Below are 27,340 nucleotides of genomic sequence, written 5' to 3'. Positions count from 1 at the left end.
AAACATATTATTGTTGTTTTTGCAGTCAAAAGTCCTTCCGATTTATCCATACATTTACCATTTTTATTGCTCATAGTTATTTTCTCATCTCTGAGCTGACACATGGAATCATTTCCCTCGTCCCAAAATTGCTTCCTTTCATGTTTATTTTATTATGGATAAATTTGGATTTATTTTATTATGGTGATGAATTCCTTCACTTTTTTGTTTATCTGAAAATATACCCTTACCTTAATTTTTGAGGCCTTTTCACTGGATATTTTCTTTTAGCGCTTTGAAAATACAGTCATTTTCTTGAGTAAACAACTGATCGAAAGAAATGTTGAATGAATGAATCAATGAATAAAGTAGTGGAGAGATGGGTTATAGAGGTGACAATGATTAATCCCATTTGGCTGGATTATAGGAATTCAGAAGATGGGAAAGAGGCCAAAACATGTGGACACCAGGATGGAAGAACGAGGTCAATGCATTCATCAATAAGTGTTCATTCATTTATTAAATAATTCATATTTGTGATTAGAATCTTACTATACTAGATTCTGTCTATATAAAGGTGCAAAACGTTCCTTTAATTGTTCTTGGGGAGAACAGGTAGATGTAATCTAGTAGAGAAGTATATATTTGCTTATATATATGTGCTTACTTAAATGTGCTTTACTTAAAAGGTAACTTCATGCATCTTGGAGAACCAGCTATGCTTTAATGCCTTTCTGTTTATTTGTTTAAAGATCTTATTTATTTACTAGAGAGAGAGAGCACAAGTGGAAGGGAAGGGGCAGAGGGAGAGGGAGAAGTAGACACCCCACTGAGTGGGGAGCCTGACGTGGGACTCGATCCCAAGACCCTGGGATCGTGACCTGAACCAAAGGCAGATGCTTAACTGACTGAGCCACTGAGTACCTCCCCTTTAATGACTTTTGAAGAAAAGTCATCATATATGTTCCTATAGACCCACACAACAGATCTATAGACTAAAGCAGAATAAATATTCACTTTACTGTGGGAGGAAAAAGGAAAGAAATTCAGTACAGAGCTTACATGAAAAAGTCTGGTGCTTGGAAAAACAATAATAATTTTTTTTCAACAATAAGTTTTAAAAGCATGAGCCAAGTACAACCAGAGAATGAAATGAAACACTTTTTAGAAATAAAAAAAACAATGAGCTCCTGTTTAGTTTTCGTTTTATTGTGCTTTTATTGAGAGTAACAGTTTTTACAAAAGCTTATCTCTGGGTCAAAGTAAGGCAATATGGAAAAGCTAGAGTATGTGTGCTAAGAATATCAGTAGCTAACTCGGGCTTGCTCAGATAAACTTTGGGTTGGACTAAATGGAAGGGAGCGTGAGAAAAGCATTCCTAGAGAGAATGACTGTCTGGGAGAGAAGCACTCTCCAGAACTAGCAGAAGAAGGAGAGAATTCCAAATAGAGTGTTTCTTCCATCTCGTTGTCTTTCCATAACTGCACCCCCTGGATGACTTGTTGCTAAGAGCAATAATGACCAATCTCAAGTATTGTTCAACTGTTTCCTCCATTCTCCTGTGTTTAACCCCCAGAACCTTGTCTTGGTTCTCCGTGTAGCTTCAACCACTTGACCTTGTGTTCTCTCCTCCCCAAACCAAACCAGTTCTCGCCTCTCTGAGTCTCAGTTGTGGGCCATGCTCCAGCTCAGGTCGCTGGCGTTCTCTCTTGGACATGAATCAGTATCTGTTTCCGGACTCCATGCCCCGTGGCTGCAGCTGAAGATACACGCCTGCTTTCCCCACTAAGCACACATGCTTCATGGGAAGATGGATTGGAAGGTGGGGATATGTGTATGCAGAAGACTTTTAATACCTCTCTAGCTTGGATATGGGAAAATTAACACTCGTTCATCTTTCAGTTATTTTTTTCAGGTCTGTGAAATTAACATTCTATTTCTGGGCCCTGCTATCAAAAAGTACATATGTTAGGCTGTGATAATTTAATCATCAAAGATATAAAAACATTGAGTACAAAAAGTTCAGTCGAAGAAAAAAGGCTTGGGTGAGAGAGGTGTATTTTTTTATAACTAAAAAATCATATGAAGGAGATATAACAATCTTTAAAATCAACCATCACTGTTCACTTGTACCCTCTGTTTAGGTTTCCGTGAGCTCCTTCAAAAATGAAGGATAAAAATCTGTAAGTCCTACCTCATGTTGTTAATAGCCTGGATTCATCTGTTTCCTCTTCTCCATGGTTTTATGGCTCTCCCCAGGCCCATAAATTACATGGTAGTAATAGACTCTTCCAGAAGAAAGGAACTAAATGAGATAATTGACATCTCCCCCAATCCTAAAGCACTTGGGTTCCATTATTCTTTTCTTTAATGGACCTTCCCCCCGAATCTCTCTCCCCCTAACATAAATCATATGCTATATGCATTTCCAATTAGCTGTAGGAGGTCAGCTTCTGTATTTAAATGAGAGCAAGCAGCAAGAGAGGGGATTCCTAGACTGCTACTCACAGCAGACCTCTGGCAGTCGTCTAACAGCTTGCTGTGTCCACCATCCTCATGTCAGATGTGCTTTTGTTCCGCGCACAAGTCCCCCAGACAGACAGCTCAGCACCTTTGGTATGAGTCCTTGATTATCTCGCCAAATCCTGGGACAATGGCACTCACAGGTATAAAAGATTTTCCTTCCTAAAAACTCCAGTCAACTGCGTTTGGTGTTGCAGCCCAGGGATAACCACTCTCCAAGTGGCTTGCTAATTCCATGTCAACTATTTCAAAGCTCGGGTTTCTCTTCTGAGTGTTTTATACTCTAGGGGGAAAAGAAACCACTTGTCTATTGTTATTAATGTGATATGACTTGGCTTGTGCCTGAGTTTAGGGAAGTCAATATCTCTAACCTGAGGTCATTCATATATTAGATGGTTCTGTCCATTATAATGAATTATAGCTATTGGCCAGGCAACAGTTCGGTTGTGTAGAATATTCTTACACTCAATGGTTTCTGCACCACAGAAACCCCTTAGGATACTTGAGGGCAGGCCGAGTCAGGTAGACAATCCCTTTACGACCCACTTACTCCTAAGTTCATACCAGTGTAACAGTCCGGGGGATAATGGTTTACAGGCTGATACATCACTCATTGCTGAATCACATATGTTAGCCCAAGACCTCAGGCTAACATATGTCACCATAAAAGAGTGGGACTACTCAAAGCAAAAGTTGCAAAATCATGGAATGGTAGTTAATGCTTAAAATCAGAAGATTTCACATGAAGTTTTTCTTATAGCTTCTCTGGAAGCATGGGGGAATTCTGGTGACATTAGGCAGAATGGTCTCCCTCAAGTCAAGGAGAGAAGACACCACCTCCTACAGATAGGCATGGGCTCTTGGGTCACATGTCTGGCTTTCCTGACAGCTGAGATTGTGACTCCCACAACTCTCTTTGCAAAAGTATGGTTAGTACGTCTGATCTTGGCTGCATGGAATCAGGGGTCCCCAAAGCGTTTAGGAATGGACAGAGAGGAATTACATCTAAGGCCAGGAATACTTGAACTTTGTATCAGGCTCTGGTATACTGCAATTTGTTCATTTCATTGGTATTACAGAAGCAAGGAGAGCTTTTGAGTCTCCCTATCCCTTGGTGGGTTGTAACAAGCAACTTCTCCTTATGTTTAACATCACTTTCATTCTCTGCCAGAGAATTAGGTTCTGTGACATTGTCTTCTTTTTCTTATTATTTCTGCACACAGTCTTCCCACCTTCAACATAAATGCAAGCCCAGGACAGAAGGAGATGTATCATATAGCTTTTTTTTTTTTTAAGATTTTACTTATTGATTTGACAGAGAGAGAACACAAGTAGTCAGAGAGAGAGGGGGAAGCAGACTCCCTGCTGAGCAAGACAACCCGATGTGGGGCTCGATCCCAGGACCCTGAGATCATGACCCAAGCCGAAGGCAGAGACTTAACCCACTGAGCCACCCAGGTGCCCGTCATATAGCTTTTTTGTAGTTCCCATATTACATAGTACATATTAAGTGTTCACTAGTTATCGAATGGGTTGAACTTAAGACATGTTACTATTCACAACTCGGTGTCTTGGATGTACTCGCTCACAGAAGAGAATGCTCCTTCTCAGCCTCCTGAATCACGTTTATCTCATTGAGGGACACAGCAAGAGATCACTTTATAGAAATTGCTTCCTCACTGAGAGCTGCTTCATACATGGAATGCATTGTATTTAAAATGCAGTCCTGGTACATTTCAGCAGAAGCTCTGTTCTCCACACTATACAATGCTCTGTGGGTTCAAATGAACCTTGATTATGAAGGGAAGGGAAAATGTGATTTTTGTGTTCATTTTGAAAAAAAGTCAGTCAGCCTGGAGGAAGTAAATTGTAATAATGGGGGAAAGTGCCTCTCTAGATATGTGGATGGCTTTAGAGTAGGTTGTAAGAAGCTTTTTTGAGGATGAGAATAAATGAAATAAAAGAGTCACCAAAATTTGGTGAAGGGAGGCTTTCAGGGACCTCCCTTTCCAAGCCTCAAATCTTTCTGCAACTTAGCTTGGATGGTGACTGTAAACTTCAGTGTGGGGATTCTAATGTCTTTTCTGAATTTCAAAGCATGAGGTCGAGGCCTGAGTGGGAAATCTCGGGTCATGAAGTAGTTCTCTCCAAATAACCTTCAGCGTGACCCCTGCTATGATGGTCAAGTCCGTTTGGAGATCTGCAAAAGGCATCAGTTACCACTGTGGAAAGCTGACTTACTGAGCCAGCAGCTGATTCAAAATGTTTCCCCTGTGCTAACTAAAGCCATTTTTCTTCATTTCATTCAGAGCATGTGGCTTTCACTAAATTAATAAGTCAAAGTTGATTTCATCTGTTAACAAGACTGTAGCAGCTAGAGCTTGGGGAGGAAATAGAGAAAGGATGCTTTTCTCCGGCTCTCATCACAGGAGACCCGTGGCTGCCAGCCCACCGCTGCAAGGCACCACTTCTCGGGGGATTCTAATTTCTGCTCAAGTCACTCTCTTTTCTCTCTGAAAGTGAGCAAAGGACCAGCTCAAAGCAAAATGTTCCAAGTCCTTAAGAGTCCGTGTTGAATCTGTTCTGCTCAGGAAATATTAACTATTTGACCTCTATCCCAGAAGGGCTCACTTCCAAAGAGCCTTGAAGAAGACCAAAGAGCTGGCTGGCCACCCACACAGCTTTAGGAAGTCCGAACTCGGTCGGGCCCATGGAATTTTCTTCTCTGACTAAAATCAGCCAGGGGCACCCAGGGAAGACCACAGGTATCTTAGCTTCATTCAGGCCATTATTCTGGACTATGTGCTAGACTACGCTCCTGGGACTCCATGAGCTAAGTTGCATAGCTAATACATGACTACACAGACCGTGAGAAATCCATGCACAAAGGGGATATTTTCCAAATAGCATCACCAACTTAAAATTGCACGATGACTCTGGTTCCCGGGTGTCGGTTCTAGACCTGGCACTGCGTAACCCCCAGATGATGGAGAGAGAGCAATCTTCATTAATTTAACAGTTAACACTAAGTTGGGTGGGACGGAGCCCTTGGAATATGGGAATTATAGGGATCTAATGTGTGTTTGGTGAATTGCCAGCTTGAACCAAGAAAATTGCACCAAGCAGAGAGAACAACGCGTGACTACCAGACAAAACAATGGCATGGATGCATGGCAGGGGAAGATTGAGAGCTTGCAGCAGGTTAAGGACTGATGCTCCGTTGGTTGTGTAAGAAGGCTGAGCGGGTTGCCTGTGGGAACCAAGAGGTACTGCACCCGGGTGAGACCAGGATTCATAGCTGCGGAATGCTGGGGCCAGGAGAAAATGAGCCGGAGAGATCGGAGGTAGTGCAGATCTACAGGCACGATTTTTAAAAAATGGTTGATGTTTTGGCAGGATTCTGTCTTTAAAAGAAATAGTTAAGGAACGACTTCAGACTTCATGAAATCAAAGGGCATTAATTAATTATATGGTAACATTTCCATCTCTCCTGAGGCAAGAAGAAAGGAATAGAGGCTTGGAATAGAGGTAGAAGAAAGGAATAGAGATTAGGCTGCATGCGGGGTTTGGATCTCACATACTGGGAATGTCACCAAGGACTTTCCACTGTAGCTCCTGCTCTGAACTTGCTTAATTCAGTCTGTGTGAACTGAGGGGTGATTCTGCTGGGAACTGTATAGGACTGCCTACAGTGGTTTTCCATGGCCCCTTCCAGATCAATATTTGCATAGACTTTAGGACTTTTAACTCTAAGGGTGTCTCCATTGTGTCGGGTTCATTGGTTCCTGTCTACCGATGTGGATACCAAGTCTCAGAGAGATAAAGTTTGTTATCTGGCCTTGAACTCAAGTTTACTGGTTATGGTTCTCATGCATTTTCAGCCGTGTCATGTTGCCTACAATATGTGAAAATATATATGTTCTTTCCTTTTTTTATAAGTGCCTGTAAGCATAAATAAACTGTGATGTATTTCAAGAGAAACACTGTTCCCAGGGGCCTCTCTCTCTAAGGCAGGGACTGAGACTGCAGAAGCAAGTAGATAGCCCTCTGGTTTAGGGGAAGTGGCAGGTGGAATGTGGGCTTTGGCGAATATTCTAGTTCATTTCTATTTGTTGGTTTGTTCTACGGCACAATCTTTTCCTGGGCCAATCACAGTCTCTATTTATGGAGACATAGTGCCTGTATCTTCCTGAGGGATGTCCTCACCTTCTCAATTTATGCTGCTTTTCTTTAGTTTCCTTCATGTCTAAAATTTTGTTAGCCAGGTTTTGCCTTCCTTTGTGACCTAAGCTAAGTTTGGCCAGCATGTCACATGGTTGGGCAAATGGCAACGTGTTCTAAGTATGCACTTAAGAGTTGATGTCAAGATACTCTCACGGGGGATGCCTGGGTGGCTCAGTCGGTTGGGCCACTGCCTTCGGCTCAGGTCATGATCCCAGCGTCCTGGGATCGAGTCCCGCATCGGGCTCCTTGCTCAGTGGGAGCCTGCTTCTCCATCTGCCTCTGCCTGCCACTCTGTCTGCCTGTGCTCACTCTGACAAATAAATAAATAAAATCTTAAAAAAAAAAAAGATACTCTCACGGTTTTTAAATGGTCTCCCACAGTTATTTCATGTAGAATTCCAAATTTCTATTATCCCTTTTGGAGAAATATGAGTTTAAAAAGGAGGTTTTCAATTTTGTCAGAGAAAGAGGAACAACTGCAAATACAGTCCCATCACACTTCTGGAAAGAGTCTCTGGTGGTCATTTCCCGATCTGCAAAACGTAGGGGAGTTAATGTCCTTGCACAGCTTTTCTGTCTAATATACATACTGTGAATCTTCTACGTCAAAAATAGGTTCTTCTCTTAAAACCATATCTTGTATCATTCCTACTCATATGGAATCTCTTTTGGATGTTTATCCTTTACTGCGAGCTGCCTTCTTATTTTATTTTTAGGATTTGGTTTCTTACTAATACGAATAACCCTTGAGCAATGCCGTAGTTCCTTCGCTGGGAGGAAGCCGGTTCAGTAACACCATCATGCATTTGTGTGGTTTTGTGAGGAAGTAGAGATCGATAAAGGCCTTTCCAGCCTTGTGACCAGAATGATGGTTTTCTTTCCTGCATTATTGCTTATTAAATGCTTCTTTGTGAACAATGCTGCCCTCAGTCTTTTTTTTTTTTAAGATCTTATTTATTTATTTGACAGACAGAGATCACAAGTAGGCAGAGAAGCAGGCAGAGAGAGAGGAGGGGAAGCAGGCTCCCTGCCAAGCAGAGAACCCGATGCCGGGCTCAATCCCAGGACCCTGAGATCATGACCTGAGCTGAAAGCAGAGGCTTCAACCCACTGAGCCACCCAGGCGCCCCTGTCCTCAGCCTTAAATGTGTTTGAATAAGAGGCCTGGGGGCAACTGGGTGGCTCACATAGTTAAGTGTCTGCCTTAGGCTCAGGGCATGACCTCAGCCCCGCATTGGGCTCCCCGCTCAGCAGGAAGCCTTCGTCTCCCTACCCCACTCACCCCTGCTTGTGTTTCCTCTATCCCTGTGTCTCTTTCTGTCAAATAAATAAATAAAATCTTAAAAAAAAAAAAAAAGGACTGTGCGTGGGCCCCCGTGTAGTGATATCACCATGAAACTTTGGCTTTTATTAAAATGTGTTTAAAATTATAGAAGATATGCCCGTGTAAAGCATTTTATCAGTTACTCTCATGTTTCAAGATAACCTTGAAGCACAAACACAATGTAATAGGTATCTTTATATCCTTTGGAAAGGTACCAAATGTAATTAGAAACATTCAAGCTTTTCTAAAGTCATCGTGAAAAGGCAGAGAGATGCTAAATGAACAAGGTTGAGCTGAAGCATATCTCACTTCATTGAGCCAACCATCCTGTAGACCATGTCCATTGGATTCATTTGGTGGAGCCATTTCTCCAACAAGCACAAGGGAGAGAAATGCATTTTCACCGAATGCTGGAGAAGGAATGGCATGGGGGTAGTAAGTCTTCAGTGTGAAGGTTAGACGGCCTAGAGACGATCCCAGACATAGGAACCAGGACCTTGCATAAATCACCAGCCTGGGTCTGTCAGCCTTCTAGAACTAGACAGAGAAATTCTTGAACTGAAACGTTTCCTGAATTGGCTCTGGGTTCTTTCCCACGAGTCAACTCGAGAGTTTGGCGTGGGAAAACCGACGTGTGTGAGGCTAGTTCTCATCAGGTGCTATTTATTGATTTTTCCACCAATGTGGCTTCTCCCAGGCAGGTGCGCTCTGCCCGCAGCCTCGTGTCCTTCTGCTTCCTTTCGCCTGCTCTTGGGAGAAAGGAAGGCACTTGCGACGTTGTCCTTGCTGGGACGGTAAGGATGGACGAATGTCTTGGAAGCCGTTCCGCAGATGGTAGCCTGACGTCTTGAAGGGTTCACTTCCTCTCCTGCGGTTATGTGGCTTAGGAGTTTCATGAAGTCTTTAACACAACGTGGCATACGGTCAGACCTCAAAGTCAGAAGTCACTGGCTTCTCCGTGTTTACGCACCGTATTGGTGCTGGGGGAAGGAAGGAAGGAAGGGAGGAGATGAGAGTTCTACATGGATGATCTCGTTAGTCATTTCCAGCCCATGTGGAGGCAAGTCCCGCGGTTCTGAGGTTGTCCTTCTTTGGGGACAGCTTTCCTAGCGACAGGGACGTGTCCGGCTTATCCTCGCTTCCCCGTGGAGGTGGAACAGGGCTCCCTCCGGGGCTGTCCGCTTGTCTGCGTGAGTGTCTCCCGCAGGTTCTCCCAGGTACCTTTGTTGCTATGGTTCCTCCTGAGCTCACACGAGATGCTAAAAATAAATTCCAAATGAAACTTTCCAGCTGCCTGGGCAAAGAGAGTTTTCTGTTCTCTTTGTACTTATATCCAATTGGCTCGGAGCTGACGTGCTCTGAGAAGCTGGATCTGGTACAGATGCCATACCCAGAATCAGCAGATGGGCTGCGGGTGGAGGGAAATTTAATAGGTTTAAGACTGCCAGGGGAGGCAAGAACCTAGGGTCCATGACCTTGCCTGATGGTGCACCTCTGAGCCAATTTGTAATTTCCCTGGGTCTCAGTTTCTTCAAATGGAAAATGCAAAGAGCGTCAAAGGGGCATTCTAATTTTAAGAGTGTGCTCATGCTTTCTGATTTTGAGTTTAAAACATTTCTGTGTGCTAGACATAACTCCTGTGTTAGCTGTGTCAGCTTTGGCCGCTGTTCATCATTGCCTCAAATTATTAGCCTATGGAACTTAAAAATTATGCTTCATGGGACCTGATGTTAGAATTCACGTGACAAAAATTACACATGGGTGTTTTGGGTTTTACTTTTATTCTTTCACTCCTTCCTTCATTCAACAAATCATGACTCAGGTTTTTACCAGGCATTAGGCCTTTATGGAGCAGACATTGAATTGCATGCTGTTAAAAAGATAAGTGCTGCGGCGCCTGGGTGGCTCAGAGGGTTAAGCCTCTGCCTTCAGCTCAGGTCATGATCTCAGGGTCCTGGGATGAGCCCCGCATCAGGCTCTCTGCTCAGCAGGGAGTCTGCTTCCCTCTCTGTCTCTGCCTACTTGCGATCTGTGTCTGTCAAATAAATAAATAAAATCTTTAAAAAAAGAAAAGTAAGTGCTGGCGAGCCCTAGGTATCAAGGGATATAGACTTTGGAAGGAAAGGATATTAACAGAACAAGCAGAAAACAGAAACATAAAATATTTACATGTCTTCTAATAATAAAAGATGTCTCTGTTAACTCTTAAATTAATTGGGAAATCTCTAAAGTTAACATTATTTGATTTTCCACTAGTAGTAGCTCTGACATTATATCATTTAATTTCTGAGTTAGAGTAATTATTTTAACCTGCACTCTAAGAAGAAGAATGGGGGGATGGATAACAGGAAATATGTTCATGAAGGAAATAGAAGGCTTACAGAGACTATGTTACATATGGCTAATTAGTACCATTAGTATTTCATACACACTAAATGTGGAGGATTCAATGGCTCACCTAAATCAATTTTGGAATCTTCAGCTGTGCCTCTCAGGGCAGTAGCTACAGAATTCTCTAGCTACAGAAAAGGAACAGAGGCAGAAGAAGGTTAATGAAGAGTCTATCATTAGATGCTGTTTTCAGAAATGTTGGTGCCATCTTCCATTTTCACAGGCTCTGTATCCTGATCTGGAGGGTTGAGTGCCATCTTTATAGAAAGCAAGGGATGGTCTTTTGTTATTAGGTGTACCTAAGTCATTTTAACACAGCTTCTGGCCTTCATGTTCCAAAATTAACTCCCTTGGGCTTGGAAGCCCTTTCTAAATTATGAGACCCCGAGATAGTATAGGGATAAAGGCAGGTCAGGAATCGGGACATGAAGCAGTGGCAGCACAGATTGGATGAAGGATGAAGCTTGGGGACCTCATGGGTTTGCAAGCAAATTTAGAAATAGAGGATTCCTTAAGAACTTTGAAAAATATTCAAATGGAAGGTGCTTTGCCATAGGGAGAGACTGGAGTCTTCTGCTAGCTGCGGATATAAGGCAGAGAAACCGTGGAAAAGAATGAATGTTGGTTCACTCTATCTCATAGCCACAAATCAGCCTATGCTTCCACTTGGCAGGGCTGAAAACCAGACAGAAATAAGCTGGCTTAATTTTGCGGGTGCATTGCCCTGAGTAACTGGCTGGTGAATCTGCCTCAGGCACCGAACAGGTCAGGGGCAGCCAAGACTGGCACTCTGCTGAGGGCCCCGTGATTTGGGTCCTGCGCGCAGCAGGCAGAACCGCGGTCATCTACGCACGAGTCTTTTAAACTTCCCCTTACACTTGACTTCTGTTGTGGTGGTAGATACCAGAAGAGGTGCTGGAGACCTCATCTGCCTACAACTATGTTTGTGGATGCACGTGGGGTTGGGGAAAGGAACACAGGAATGACCCACGTGTGGTTGGTGGGTAGTTTACGTCAGCAGCATCGTTATAAACTCTAATGCAAGATAAACACAGGTATACAGAGTGGCAGGTGATAGCATCACAAACTACAGGGGGCAATTAATTGACCAGGCAATCACTGGAAATGTCTTCTAAATTAGAACTGTCTATCTGGAAAATAGCCGATAGGCGAAGGATGTCCAATCTATTTTTTTTTTTCTCTCAACAAACATTCACTGAGTACCAAATGTGTCCAAGACATTAGGATAAAACCCATACTATAAAGAGGAAGAAGTCCTTTATTCCCCCAGATTACTTAAATAAATGACATTGCACTTTTTCTTTTTTAAACGGGATTTTGTTAAGAGGAAGAACATGGGTCAAGCAGAGGGAACAGCCAACGAAAGGCATCTGGCCAGAAAGCTGGGGTACACCGTGCTGGAGATGGGGGGACACCTGGAGAACAGGGAGGGGTGGGTGTGGATGGTCAGACCTTCACAAAGCAGGTGTCATTCCAGATGTGCGAGCAGAGAAGTCCAAGACCAGGGCTGTGCTCGGACATGATCTGGATCTGGATCCGGATCTGGTAAAGCCGCGTGTCACACTGAGCTGCTCCAGCTGCTCAGATGGACAAGTCTGGAAGGAAAAGCGGGTTCAGAGCCCTCCATGTGCTCACAGACAGGAGGAGACATAGAGGTTACTGGACGCTGCAACTGGCAAGTGCATGTCTGGACAAGACACCCCCCTCCCTCCCTCCCCCCACTAATTTGATAGAAGAAGATTTAGAAGAAAGTCACACACAGGCCTTCAGTCTTTTATGTGAACGATTGTTATCCGTACATGTTAGCTACAAGAGAATTTCCTTTCCTACGTGCCTGGAAGTTGGGGAGGTATTTCATTTATAAGATTTACTCTGCCTCTCTGCATCCTATGTCTTGGAGGTATTAAAGCTGAGCCCCCTGTTCTTCCCTTAGGCCCTGGTCCAAGACCTGTTGATGAGTAAATGATGTGTGTATTTACAAAAGGGCAGGCAATATTGCCGGAGAAACCGCTCATGTAGCCCACAGAATCTTCCTAGGAAATTACAAAACTATATCAAACCATATAAAAGTCATTCCTAATATCCCAACTGAGCATAGGATGGATTAGAAGGACTAGAAAGTGTAGATGAAAAAAGCCAGGAAGAGTTTATTGCCCTGTTTCTGGAGAAAGTTAGTAGGACCCGAAACCAAGATGGCGGCAGAGAGAAGGCTTGTGATGGGAGAAGGGCGAGAAATTGGGGGACGGGAGAGAGGTGTAAAAGTTGACTGAATTCCAGTCATAGTTGGGGAGGTGACAGGGGACTGGCTAAGGGGGTGGGGACGGGACTGGTGGGGCGCAGTGGAGGCCATCCAGCTCGAGACGGTGGCCAGCATGGGTCTGGATTCAGGGACAGGCTGGGCGGCAGAGAGGACTTTGGGACATAACGACGAAGATGTCTCAAGAACTGGAGGAAACACCTGCGTTAGTCACGCATGCGGATATGGTGTTGTGTCAACCTTTGAAAATATTAAATAGTTGACATCAAAATCTAAATTTTGGGGGCGCCTTCATGGCTCAGTGTCGGTTAAGTGTCTGCCTTCGGCTCAGGTCATGAACCCAGGGTCTTGGGATCAAGCCCTGCATCAGGCTCCCAGCTCAGCTCTGCTTTTCTCTCTCCCTCTGCCTGCCAGTCTGTCTACTTGTGCTCTCTCTGTATCTCTCTGTCAAATAAATAACAATATTTTTTTAAAAATGTTAAAAAAATCTATTTTTTTTTCTTGACTGGTAAAACTGTCCTGACTTCTATTCATTTCTTTTAGTTGTTTCTGGAAACTTCCTGCAGCCCACTCAGAAGCTCTTCATCTCATGCAGAGACCGCTTGCAACGTCCTGTGGTGAACACTGTGTCTGGCTGTCCCAGAACCCCACCCAATCCCCTTGTTCGTCACCCCTCACCGAAATGCGTGTAAAGGCATTATTCCTGCCTCTCTTCCAGCCTGGCAAGCCTGGAATCCACAGGCCAGGAGAGGTTGAGGAGAGGATTAAAGAAGCAAACAGGTCTGACTGGGCCTGGAGCCAGGAGAGCCATCCTGTTTCACTGAGGCAACAAGCATGAGGGAAAGAACAAGAGAACTACAGAGGCCATCACCCTCATTGGGCTGAGCCTCCAAACCAATGTCTCGTTTCCCTGCTCCATGAGCAAACCTCGAAGTCAGGTTTTCTGTTTTTTCTAGCCAGGCATATTCCTAATTGACATACTCGGTCAAAACTTTTTAGGGATTCCCCAAAGAGTAGGTTCCAGCCTTCTACTGCCATATCAAAAACCACCTCAAAGCATTGCGGCTTAAAGAGCTACCAGTTATTTTGCTCACAAACCCATAATTTGGACAGGGCCCAGTGGGGATGGTTTGTCTCGGTTCCAAGTGGTGTCGGCCAGAGGAGCTGAAGAAGAGAAAGCTCAAGAATGTGTTTCTAGATGGTTCACTCACACAGCTTGTTGATCGAGGCTGTGACTGGGCCAAAGTGGGGTTTGGGGCCAGAGGCCTCTGTTTCCCTCCACGTGGGCCTCGGTAGCTGCCTGGGCTTCCTCACAGAATGGAGGCTGGAGCACCAGATGGAGGTTAGCGAGAGAATGAGGTACAGTGTGCAGCACTGTTATGATCTAAGCTAAGGATGTCCCCGAGTACCACTTCCACCATACTCCCTTGGTGGAGGCAGTCCACTAAGTCCCTGGCCCAGCTTCAAGGGGAGTAGACATAAACACCATTCTGTAATAGGAGAGTAGCAAGTCCTAGAGCTTGTGCGAGGAAAGATGTTTCTACCACCATCTTTGGAAAACACCATCTGCTAGAAGGTAGCCTGTGATACCAGCTGGTCGCTGATTACCGTTACGTTTATTGTTGTGCTCTGGAGATTACTTGTGGTCGCTTACAGAGAAGAGGAATAAATCAAAATCACAGCATTGATTTATTGCAAAAATCTTGCCGAAGTTTCCAAGTAAGAGAGATCACGATGGACTCACGGGTTACCCGCCTCCTCTGTGAGGCTTCACCAGGTCTCCCAAGATTTGTTTTGATGATCGAACAGTTTCCGAAGTCACAGGCCTTATTTGAGTACACATAGCCTCTCCGGGCCATCGCTGTAGAAGGGCCCAGGTGTGTGTTGGGGGCACTTTGGGGAGTAGGAATGTTGGAATATAGCATAGGGCCACCTCACAAGAGAGCAAAAACAATACCCTTTGGTCCCAGAAAGAGGTCCCTTTACCATTAAATTGCTCTCTTTAGATAAAATCCCCTTGCATCGTTTCTCTGGTTAGAGCAAGAAATCTAAAAGGATACCACACTGATCAGTCGCCAGTCTGCCCTCAGACCCCATCCCTACCTTTGTCCTGCTCTGCTGTAGCCCATGGAGCTTTGTGTCCAAGACTCTCCAGCCAGTGGGGGCCCGAGTAGAAGATGAGAGTGTGAGGGAGAAGGAGAGGCCCGGGTCCTTCTCCCCCCACCCTATCTCCTGCTTCCTTTGCTGATTTGCAATGCCCGTGTCTCCCTGGGTAGTGGACAGCTCCTACAGTGGCCACTGAGGACCCCACCTTCCTAACCTTCACGCTCCTGCGTGGCCCCTTCCCCTGGATGATGGCTGGGTGTTGTCTAATGAACAGAACATGGCAACAAAGACAGGACGTCACTTCTGAGAATAGCTTTAAAAAGAATGTGGCTTCTGTCTTGTTCATATTCTTGCCCGGTCCCCTGTTGGCTCTGATGATGTCCACTGCCATGCTGCGAGCTGCTCTGTATGACAAGGGAGGAGGCGACTGGCCACCAGCCCTGGGGATGGAGACCTGCCAGCAGTCAGCTCTCTCCAGCCAGCAGAGGAATGCACCTCTGGCCAGCAGCTGGATGACAGCCTTGAGAGCACCCAAACCAGGGCACCCCACTAGGTCATGCCTGGACTCCTCGCCCACAGAAACCGTGAGATAACACAGATTGTCTGAAGCCATAATGTTTGCCGTGATTTATGACGAAAGCCGCAGGAAGCTAATCCGTGCAGATACAGTATCCCAGGCTGTTATCTGCAGGTCAGACTGGGCCTGGCTGTGGTGGTTTAACTACTGTCACTCAGCCCTCAGTGCAAGCGGATGTCGGCTCTCGCTGATTGTCACGTTGCTTGACCATCCCTGTTCCAGTTTCCAGATCCCTTATCACCTGTGTAACACCTGCCTTGAAGAGTTCTTGTTTCTCAAGAGGAACCCTGACTGAAAAGGCTAGAGCTCTCCCATTTGGCAAAATGCCTCTTGCTCTCTGTGTCCATGAGGATTTTTTTTTCCTTTCCATAGAAGTCAGAGGCTTGAAGGTCCAGGCCAGGGTTGTGTCCCAGCAGGAGTGGGTCTGACAGCGTCCGGCCCTAGATGTCTTCAGGGAGTGGCAGAGAAGCAAGGTACACTTTCATACCTAACTTTTTATTTGTGCTTTTGCAATCTTTCGCTCAAAGGGAAACACTCATGTTTATTTAAGCTTAGTTTCCCATAAACCTGGGTCTGCCCCCTAATTCAAACACACCGGATAACAAAACCACTGAAGGCTGCCACACATCCCTTTAATCCAATTAAAACAGAATTTGAATTAGAAAAAACAATCTGGAATAAATATTTCACTGACCTTTGCCAAAATCTTTTGATCATTTTTATTTTCCTCTTATCGCCAAGGTTTTCAATTTATATTCTCATTTGAGGTGGTCTGAAAGAGAAGGACGTAACAACGTAACCATCATTGGATTAGCCTTTGCTGCCGTGAATGAACTCTTGGAGTTGTTTTCCTTGGACAAGCAAACCCATAGGCGTGTGCTCCAAGGAACAAGCCCATAAATCTTTTATTTTTCTTTTTTTTAACTTGTCATATAAGGAATCTAATTCTTCATTAAAATCTCTTTTCTTTAGGAAGCGGCTGGTAACTAATAAAAGAAGGAGTGAGACTTAGATCTACTCCTGGAGGAAAGTAGCAGTCGCTATCAAAGAGATTTGTATGGGACAATCTTTTTATTTGTGAGGGGCAAGGCAAGGAGAAGCTAAGATCTTCAGAGTGTGGTCCCTTTAGAGAAGAGATTCCTTCTTGGGCGCAGGTCAGTGGGAGAGTAACACAGATCAATACTAATGTACAAATAGTGAAAAGACACAAGACAGCCATGCTAAAATCCTTAAAGGAAAATAATAGTTTAAAGAACTAAAAAAGAAAAACAAAACAAAAACAAAAAACCCTGATAAAAAATAACTGCAATAATAAAGTTTCACATCATTCCTGGCTTATAGCAGGAGAGACCAGGAAACCCGTGTCGTTTCCCTTTCTACTATCAGATTCTGCGGTCTATAACACCATTGCTCAGAAAGTTTCTACTCCACTCGACCAACAGCCAGTCTCAAGGAGGCAAGCTCGACTCTTCTGAGTCATTGGTTTTTAAAAGAAATACTCCTCTTCCATAACCAAGCAGGATGCTCTCTGACTAGCAGGCGTCTGCTGACCTTGAACCATTGCGTCTGTCTATCCCTTCATTACAGACTCCTACAAGGGAAGAGCCAGGAGAGACTTAAGAGATTATTAATTCCCACTCCATGCTTGGCCGCCAAACCACCTGAGGTGCTTAGTGATTGAATGGAGTCCCTAAATCCCATAGCTGGTCTGTGGCACAGCCGGGCTAGACTTCAGACCACCTGGCTTCCAGGTCAACGGGAGAAGCAATTGCATTGCCTGGCAAATATGGCAGTTACTGGTAAGATTGACTTAATGGCTTTATCCTCCCAAATTCAGGACTCCACAGAAGGGAGTCTCAGTTGTCAGGTTTTTGGTAGTAAGACCTGTCTTACCTGAATGATGAACCCTCTGTCGTGCAGAGCAATAATCACGGGAATGAAAAATGGTCAGAGGTGAATCACTAGATTGCAACAAAGATGAATAATATTGCCCTATTCTCTGTGTTCAGACTATTCCCGAGCCAGAAGCCAATGTGTGGTTTCTTGCCTTCATGCTTTATTGTCCTCATAATTATCCTTAACTATTTTCCGACTTATAAATGGAATTAACATTTTTTTTCCACAGTAGCTACGAAGAGGAATATAGTATCATGTTTTGATTGTCTTATTTCCTTTGGAGAGAGCCAAACAGTTTTGCTTCGCCAAGTTTTATGTTCTGAAGGAGGACGGAAAAGCAGGTTAATATTCTGTAGGTAGACAGTAGTAGAACCCGCTCATGACAGTAGAAATAAATCTCTGTTCTCTCAAGGTAAAATAGCATTTCCCCGTAAAGCTCAATCACTTCCTTAGTACAATTGTTAACTGGAAATTTCAAGAACAAGAGGTTATGCTAAGGTTGTATTTTTTAAAATAAATACGTGACAATACTCCTTCAGATTGAAATCACTGAGTGGATGAGACGGTATTTAAGAATTTAAGGGGGATTGAAAATCATGCTCATGCTACATGAATAGGCTTATGTAGTATTCAGAGTCTTTAACTTTTAGGTTTCCTCCTATCTGTCAGTTCAATATGGTTTTCCTCCCTTACCTTTGCAGTCACAATGTAAAAAAATACACGCCGTGATAAAGATAAGACAAAGAAAAAGATGTCACCTTAGAAAAACAACAATTTCCGTACAGAAGGAGTGGCCTAAAATCTTAAGTTAGTAAATGTTAATTTAGGCTCAGGAGATTTCATCTTGAAGACTGAAAAAAAATCCTTCTTACGTTATCTCTAAACTAATTCACTGTAAACTATTTCTTTATTTCTAAAACATTTCATGGGATTTGGCTCAAAAGTAACCTTGATATGCTGTGACCTTGAGGTGTGGTCAGTGGAAACATTAAAATCCAGGAAAATAGTACCTTTGTCAGAGGTTAGCAGAGAACAGATGAGGGAAAGGTGAAAATCAGAGAAAAACTGCAGCTAAAGGAGAAGTGGGAAAGACATCTTACTCCAAAAAAGGATGCCTCCCCACTGGTTAATCTCTGGCATTCTTTGGGTTTGACTTTAGTCCTTCCTGACTGCTGGAACGGATTCAAGTCCTAGGGTCTATCCTCTTATTTTTTTTAAGATTTTATTTATTTGTTTGAGAAAGAGAGCGAGCGGGGGAGGGAGGAGAGAGGAGCAGAAGGAGAGGGACAAGTAGACCCTGCTCTGAGTATGGAGCCCCACGTGTGGCTCGATCTCACAACCCTGAGATCACGACCTGAGCCAAAACCAAGAGTCGGATGCTTAACCGACTGAACCACCCAGGTGCCCCAATTCTATTAATTATTTTTCTTAAGTATGCTTCATCTACTTATTGTTTTTTCTATTAATGATTGGGTTCTAGTCCTATGGCGCAATTCTTGGCACACCATAGCATGCAAAGTATGTTTGATGGATAGAAGCATGGATGGGTGGATGAATGGAAAAATGGCATCTCTTCTAGAGTTGTTTTACATCCTTGTCTCACGCCCTAGACTCTTTGGGGGTTTTATAGCCCTGAACTAGATATAAACCAGTTTCATCTACGAGATGCACCTATGGTGTTGCATCCCACCCCCCCCAAGAGAGTGCCCAGCATACAGTAAGAGTTCAATGTGTTCACATTTGTTAAGTGACAAGGCTAGAGAGTTCTCTGATCTCCAAAGAGCATGTACAGAACCAAGATTACTGATATTCATTTACGGAATGTTTGGAGTGAACAAGCTTGGTGCTTAAACTATGTGTTATAATCGATACAGATCACTTTTCTCTTCCCCCCGTACAGTGACCACCCCCAAGACCCTACCAGATCCTTTGTTTATATCCATGAATTGGGGCTAAAGTGCGAGCAAATTTGATTTTATTGTTCCACATGGATACCAGTCAATTTTCCAAGTGGGAATACTAAAGATGATAATTGTATGTTGTCTAATCTTGTCTTGATAGATCCCCTCCAGGGCGTTCTGCTGGTAAACCACTGAAAGCATGAACAGATCAGAGCAAGAGCGAATGAAATGTAATGCGGTATATTCTTTGAACTAATGGGAACCTCCTGGTTCAAGGGCATCACTAATTTGTATATGGATACACAGATAGGCATAGACATAGTTATAATTTTCTTCCTTTCAGGCAGGCTTTACTCTGGGAGTGTATTGAGTCACAGTCAATGGAAGGCATGGTAATACATGATCAGACTGAGCATTTGGGACACTTGACTAATTATCCTGGCCATCAGATGTTGTATGATGCCTGGACCTCGGGTGTCACTTCTGTTCCCTTCCTGCTAGCACCAGCTACCAGAGCTGGTCCTTGGTCGGTCATTACTAGCCAATCAAAAGCAGTCTTGAGTAGCACACTCACATAAAAACTCTTGCCCGAGACTCTGTTGCTCTGTGCTGTAGTTCATAAAACTTGTCTTTGGGGAGGAAACAATCATACTCTATTACTGATGACTTGTGCTATTGCATGGAGTAGAGGTGTGGGTAATGACCACAATAGGTGACCCTAAAGCAATTGCTTTTCATTACTAGAACATAGTTGGAGAGATCACTTTATCATAGTTTCTTGCCCACATACACCGTCAACGCTCACCCCTCACACCCTTCTTCAATTTCCTGTGGGAAATAGTTGCATAGGTAATGGGGAGCATACACATAATAGAGAAACGACCCTGTTGAAAATACAGCAAGATCAAGAGGACACTGGACTCCTGGCCCTAGACACTCAAGGGACAAAAAGCCCACTTGCATTTTCCAGGTTTTACACCCCCAGCAGGGCAAAAATTTATGAATATTGCCTCCCCTTGCGCTTGACTCTCTAAACAATACCATACGCTCAGAGCATTCCTCAAACGTCCTTGAACAGTGGCCAAGTTGCTCAGACAGATTTATCTCCATCACTTATCAAATGTGGTTAGAGAGACAAGACATAGATTGTACCTATTACAATAATAATGGAGAGTTTGAGATAATATCTATAAAGCCCAGTGACACATACACTCAATTTGGATGTGACCAAAAATTCCCTAGGCCAGCTTTCTAGTCCAGAAGGGGCCACGTTCAGAGTAATCACTGCTCTTTTTTGGCTCTCCCATCTGTCTGCTAATACAGAGTAGCTCCTCTCTACAAAATCATTGGCTGGCTCCCACACTTCTGGGCATCTTCGGAATGCCCTTGATGAATGCACTTGGTGACTCCTGAGTGCACATGGCTGCTTCTGCTGTAGCTTTGTGGCCTCCGCCATGTGCTCCTGAGCCACATGGCACCTGCTAGGAGCTTCCGGTTCCTTTGCTTGCTGGAGGAGAACTGCTCCTGCTGGACCCCACCATCTCTTGGATACTCTTCCATCCTCTTGCTCCCTCCAGTCCCCTGTTACTGTTCCCGCTGCCTCCTGCAGGGAACTCCTACCAGTGTCCCAATGCCACTGGACTCCCGAGACAATCTCGCTGCACTGAGTCACTGTGTAAAAGAAGGAAACAAATGCAACTTGCTTGTGTCCTCATGCTTTCCCTTGATAATTTTAAAGGCTAATCCTCTATCTCCCTAGAATACAGCCACAGGTGCATGGAGGGAGGGTTCAAGATGAATTGAGATGTGTGATGGACGTCATTTTGTCCTGAGAATCAGCCCTTCCCTCCAAGTCCAAGGTTCTCTAAGTGGCCATATGTGTCCTTTTTCTTGGGGTGAATTGGTTCCGTGTAGGCACATTTGATCACCTGCAGAGACAATGAACCACCAGTGGGCCCATCTCCCCCTTCACCAGATACACCAGCAGAGGCCTGTCTGGCATCTTTGCAAAGGCTGTTAGGAGTTCAGATGCAGATCAGGCTTTATGGAAGAGATAGTTAAGGCTGCAACACAATTCTGGCTTCACAGAGTGTCTGTTCTGGTAGGAAAGACAGAGGCTACACACACGGGAAAGCAGAAGGGGGTGGATGACGGGAAGCTTCTAGGGCCACAAGATGTATGCGTGCCCTAACGTAGTACAGGGATCGAAGACGATCTTCTGAGGAAGGGCTCCTTGAGACGGAAGGATGAATAGGAGTTTGCTGGACCGAAGCAGGAAGAGAGCGGAGTTATTGGCAGGGAAAAGTCTGCGTTGGAGGCTCAGAGCTGAAGTGTGAGGACAGAACTGAATGAAAGGTGTCTGGGTTGTTGGGGGCTGGAGAGGGCAGTGGTGACCAGACTAAGGAGTTACGGTTTTACCCAGGGGGCTTTGGGAAGCCTCTGAAGGTTTTGAAGCAAGAGAAGAAGGTTGTCCAATTGTGTGTACTAAAGGCTGCAGGGGGGCAGATGCATTAGAGAAGAGCTGGGCAGGAAACAGAAGACAGGCTGTGTAGGAAGCTGTTCCTTTTGTCTTGGCCAAATGGATGGCGTAGGAAGGATGGGGGAAAGGAGCTACAGACAAGACATATGCATAGAGTCTAGGTCCATGTTTGGACGAGTGCATGAGACAGAAGGAGGAGTTCGGGAGGAGCCCTAGATTTCTGACACGACAAATAAGTGGGTGTGATGCCATTACTGAAATGGGGATTCCAGAAAAGGGCATTTGGGAAGTCACATGATGGTCAAATTTGGGGATGTATTGTGACTGAGGTAGACTGAGCTTGAGCTACCATTGGGGCATCAAGTAGAGATGTATATAGGTTCAGGGCTGAGCATCACAAGAATAGTAATTGTAAACACTGGAAAGAATGAGATTTTCCAGGGAGAGAAGAGTAGAATGTAATCCTGGGGGGCATCAAAGATGGAGGTGGTGGAGAAGGAAAGGAGAGTCACAGGAAGTGCGGAGTGGGCAGACCAGAAGTCAGAGGGAATACAGGAGAAGGTCACAGATGGGACATGGGAAAGTGAATGTTCCAAGAAGGAGAAGTAGTCTGCAGTGGCCCATATTCCTGAGGGATCCAGGAAGCTCATGTTGGAGCAAAGACTGTGGAGACTAACCAAATGTTAGGAAGGTGAGGAGAACCCGGATGTTGTCCAGGAGCACCAGGAAGCTCAGGGGAGACTTTGAACTGGAAGTCAATGGCCTTGAAGTAGGGCACATCCAGTGGTTTGGAGGTCGAGGGGCAGGAAACAAACAGCTCATTTAAGAGAGCTGTCCACACTTGAGGAGAAAAGCACCGAAGGAGAATGGTGACCCAGGAAAGGGGAAGGAGACTCGTGTGGGACACCTCTGGGGGAAACCTAAGTGGTTTCATGTTGGATCATGGAAGGCAGAGAAAGAGAGGAAACTAAGGAGGCCCTGCTGGGTCTAGTATTTATAGATGACAGCAGCATTCGACGTCAGGGTTAGCAAGAGGAGACAGCCTTCGCAGAAAATTTGGTTTCCCACCTGTTGAGATGTAGATAACGTTGTGAAATAATGATGGAGGCTTTTTTTTTTCCTTTTAAGATTTTATTTATTTTTAGAAAGAGAGACAGTGTGTTTAAGAGAAGGAACAGAGGGGATGGGGGAGGGGGGACCTGAAACAGACTCCCCACTGAGCTCAGAGACCACATGGGGCTTGGGGCTCCATCACATGACCCTGAGATCATGACCTGAGCAGAAACCAAGAGTTGGTTGCTTAACTCACTGAGCCACACAAGTGCCCCGATGGAGACCTCCTTTTGTTAAGTGGATGAAAATGGTGCCTGTCACAGGCTCTCTGCTCAGCGACTCCTCCGTGTATCTAGAAATAAGGAAGTAAAATAGCACAGGGGTCAGAGTTCATCTTTGCAACCTCCACACCTGATTTTTCAGTTTCCAGAAACAATGGAATTAGGAGTCCGGAGGTGTTTTGATTTTGTTTTATGATCCTTTTCTCCTTGCTTATCCTTTCAATCTTAAAATATGGGGTTGGTCTGTCCACGTCAAAGACTGAATATTCAGATTTTGTTGGAAGAATGTACGTTGCTCCTCTATGGCCATTCCTCTCCCATTTCTGTCTGATTGCCGCCTCACCCTTCCCTCTCACCCTCCCTTCCCTCTCTTTTAGGCCTCTCCCCAAGAAGCTCAAGTGCAACTCTTTTTTTTTTTTTTTTAAGATTTTATTTATTTATTAGAGAAAGACAGAGAGAGCAGGAGCAGAGGGAAAGGGATAAGCAGACACCCCAGGTGCCCCTCGAGTTCAGCTTTTCTTGCCTAAATGCACAGACAACCAAATGTCGGCATGAAGAAATGTGGTCTTATGAATCCACCTGAAGACTGGAGAGCAGAAACTCTCTAGTCATGATGGCACTTTCTTGATCTCTATTTCTCCCTTATATGTCCTGTTAATCTCTAAGAAACATCCATACCCTGATGATTGATGTGTCGTCCTGTGAACATTTGTCTCTTACAGTTGGAACATTCTCCTTCCTGGGTTAGCAAGCACATCCTCGAAGTAAACTGTCTTCATCCCCGCGGCTGCAGGGCCTTGCACGGTGCTAGCGATCCCTGGTGCCCCACCCCCGGCGCCTGCTTAATGAATGACTAAGGCCTGCAGAACCTTCTGTCTGCCCCTTCCTTTTCTCCCAAATCTTTTCAACTTCTTTCTTCGCAGAGGGTGAGTTTTTCCATCAACTTTGCCACAAGATGGGAGAGCAGTCACCAGGTGCCGTGAAACGTCTTGAACGTGGATGCTGCTTAGAGTTTAATTAACAACTAAAAACGTAGTTGCAGGAGACTGTTAAAATTAGGAAAGCAAGGGTTTGCCAAGCTGTAGACAGCTTTGGATTCATAACCGATATTAAAGAGAAATCATATGTAAAATAACCACCGCGAATGTTACTACGGAGACTTCAAATTAGGAAAGCAAGGGTTTGCCAAACTGTAGACAGCTTTAGATTCATAGCCAATATTAAGAAGAAATCATATGCAAAAGGTAAATATATGTATGTGTGACTATGTATACACACACACGCACACGCACACACACACACACGCCTTTTCTGTATTAATTTCTTTAGAATTATTACCTTGTCGACTCTGGTGTGTTCAGGGTTTTTATGGATAGACGCCATCTAGTGGCAGAGAACAGCAGCTGCTCACAGATCCGTTCAACATACATGGTTACTGTGATTGTTTGGTTATTTCTAAAAAGTAGAACCCCAAACCCTGGTGAATGAACACTGCAAGTCCCAAGTAGGAATGCAATTTGGAGGATTAAGATACAAACTTTACATCTCCGATGGCAGAAAATAGGAAAACAAATCCAGGACTTTATCTTTCCGTGTGATGACCCTCCCAGTCCCCTATTCACCCACTAGCTACCTACCAGTCCCCTCCACTGTGCTGGGTCCTGTGTGAGGGGCTGAAGTAAAAGGCCAGTCCCTATCTTGAGGGGCACCAGGAGGTGGTAAACACTGGTGATGCGGTGTGTTTTCTGCAGTCCCTGCGTGCACCTACCGTACCAAGCACTTTATACCCCAAATCATAGGCAATCATCACCACCGCCCTCTGATGTATGGTTTCCCTCCTTTTCTTATGAGGAAAATGGGACTTTGAGACGTCCCTTATCTATGGTCTTATATCTAAGGAGCTTCCCAACCAGCTTCAGAGCCAGCGATGCCTAATGCCGAAGGGTGTGGGCTCCTAAAACATCTACGATCTGGGTTTCCACCAAAGCAAGAGCAAAGGTGGAAGATATTTTTGGATTATATGCAGACGAGGCCTTTCTCTTTCTGTTTTTTTGTTGCTGTTGTTTGTTTGTTTGTTTGTTTGTTGAAGTGAGGTGAGGTGAGGCGGCAGAAGACAGCTGTCACAGTGATAAAATTTGTACGAGTCACTTAGCTGTGCCTCCGTCTGGGCCGGGAAAGTAAAGGGAAGACGATGTGCGTAGCTGTGGACAAGAGCTTGGGTCTTCAGAAGAGAGATAATCCACGTGTCTTGGAGGATTCTCGCAGAAACATTGGATTGGGAACGTTACAGCAAAGATCAATATAGAAGATTTCTCATTTGTGAAACAGATGTTAAGAAAACAGGAAACCCTTCCCTTCTGAGAGGATTGGTCACTGATCTTGGACCCGTCCATGCATACTGCCTCTCCACATCTTCGCGCACACCTCTCTACAACATGCAATTCTTTTTTTTTTTTTTAAAGATTTTATTTATTTATTTGACAGACAGAGATCACAAGTAGGCAGAGAGGCAGGCAGAGAGAGAAGAAGGCAGGCTCCCTGCGGAGCAGAGAGTCCGATGTGGGGCTCAATCCCAGGACCCTGAGATCATGACCTGAGCCGAAGGCAGAGGCTTTAACCCACTGAGCCACCCAGGCGCCCCTACAACATGCAATTCTTAATGTATTGACTGTGCACTGTTCTTAGAAATTTCCTCTGAAAACATCCCAGCTTAGCTGTGTCGTACGTTTTTGAGGATGAGCTGGTTACTTGTACTTAAGAATCTGCTGCATTCCCCAGAACAGAAGTGAGCACACAGTAGGCCTCCAGATATCCTTGCAGGATTTTTATTTTTTATTAGAACAGGTTTCTCCTCTGGCTCCTATGGGTAATATGTGATATTTAGCACATCATTTAATAACTCGTACCTTATTCTTTTGAGCTCCACTTGAACAGAAATAGGTGTTTTCCTTTTATCAGAACTTCTGGAATACTCACAACCAGAGCCGGTAGCCCAGCTTCCTGGAGCAAAACAAAACAAAACAAAAAAAAACCCAAAACCAAAAACAAAACCCATTTTTTTTTAATTGCACCAGAAGTTAGCAGTTAGCACGTCTCCTTCTTCCTTTTTCTTTTTACTTTGTAAGACCACAGCCTAACAAGTTTCTGTTGGGAGAGCTTGCCATTTTGAAAGGAAGGTAAAGCAATGCTTGTCTGCTTGGGATGATTTCCCTTCTAAGAAGAAAACGGAATCTCCTGCGGACAAAGCACTAGGTAAGTAAGTATATGTTACATAAGTGAGTAAGCCTGTGCGTGGCCAAAGGGCACAGCTGTTTCCCAAGCAAGCCTCACACTGTTCGTTCCTGTGTCTTTGCCCATTGAGTTGCTTCTTGCTGGTAGTGTTCCCTTCTCTCCTTCTTGTCTGGCAGGTTTGGTATCTTTGATAAACCTTTCCCCCTGTGGCTCAAGCTTTGCCTGCAGGCCGTGGGCCGCCCAGCTTTCTTTTCCCTATGGGCACCACTCATCAGTGGTCCAGAGCACCTGCTCCTTATTCTGAAATTCACAAACCCTGGTGTTCAGCACTTTGGGTCCTTCTAGTCTATCAGAATGCCCTGAAGGTAGTATGAAATCAATACACAGTTGTTGCAACTTATGAATATTCATTTGGCTTAAAAGAAATACTTTTTAAAAGGGGGCTGATAGTAGAAAAGGGGAAGAGGAAATGAGGGCGGGAATCGAAAACCTTATTAGGTTAGCCATTCGGGTTTATTACAGTGCATACATGTGGTTTGTAGGGAGAAACTTGGTGTAGTGGGTTAAGAAAATAAGACTCCTGTTTTGCTAAATTCAAAGGTAAATAGATACAAGTACTAGCCAAGGTCAGCCAACAAGCTCAGAATCTTGGAACGGTGCAGACAGCTGGTATGTCTTTGAACTCTGTGCCTTTTTACACCATTTGGAGAAAAACAGGTAAGACTGATGTTGGAATTATTTCAGAATGAGCTGATGTGCTGATTCAGAATTGTAAAGATGATGACTCCCTTGAGTTTGTTTCTTTAGGAACCCTTTAGAGCAGGGTGAAATGCATAGGAGCAAACAGACTTGAGAGGCAGAAAATGAACGAGGCGGGAGGAAGCCTGGACCTGAGGGAAGGGGGCAGTGACAAGATGAACACATGACCCTTCACTCTAGCTTTTGGGCAAATAGAGTGTCACACTTCATACTTGATGTATCTCTCTTGAACTTCAGCAAAATTTATAGCTTTAATAGAAAAAGATTCTTTTTTTTCCTGGTAAGATATCCTAAGGCCAAAATACTGCATTGATAGCTTAACAGGGAGGTAATGTCAG

At 44.4% G+C, this 27,340-nt stretch overlaps 1 long non-coding RNA gene across 2 annotated transcripts; it reads right to left on the bottom strand.

Moving 5' to 3' along the window:
- Positions 1-865: 865 nt before the first annotated feature.
- LOC125084538 (uncharacterized) lies at positions 866-27,340 on the bottom strand. Of its 2 annotated transcripts, none has more exons than XR_007122638.1 (3): positions 25,919-27,340; positions 23,504-25,213; positions 866-895 (listed from the first exon to the last, which is right to left on the bottom strand). It is a non-coding gene; the product is annotated as an uncharacterized LOC125084538 (long non-coding RNA). The 2 variants fall into 2 exon arrangements; XR_007122639.1 differs by having other exon boundaries at positions 23,504-24,467.

Source organism: Lutra lutra, chromosome 14 (assembly GCF_902655055.1).
Source record: "Lutra lutra chromosome 14, mLutLut1.2, whole genome shotgun sequence".
In the NCBI taxonomy this organism is placed as follows: Eukaryota; Metazoa; Chordata; class Mammalia; order Carnivora; family Mustelidae; genus Lutra; species Lutra lutra.
Note: the sequence above shows the minus strand (reverse complement) of the source record. Positions and strands in the feature narration are given on the sequence as shown.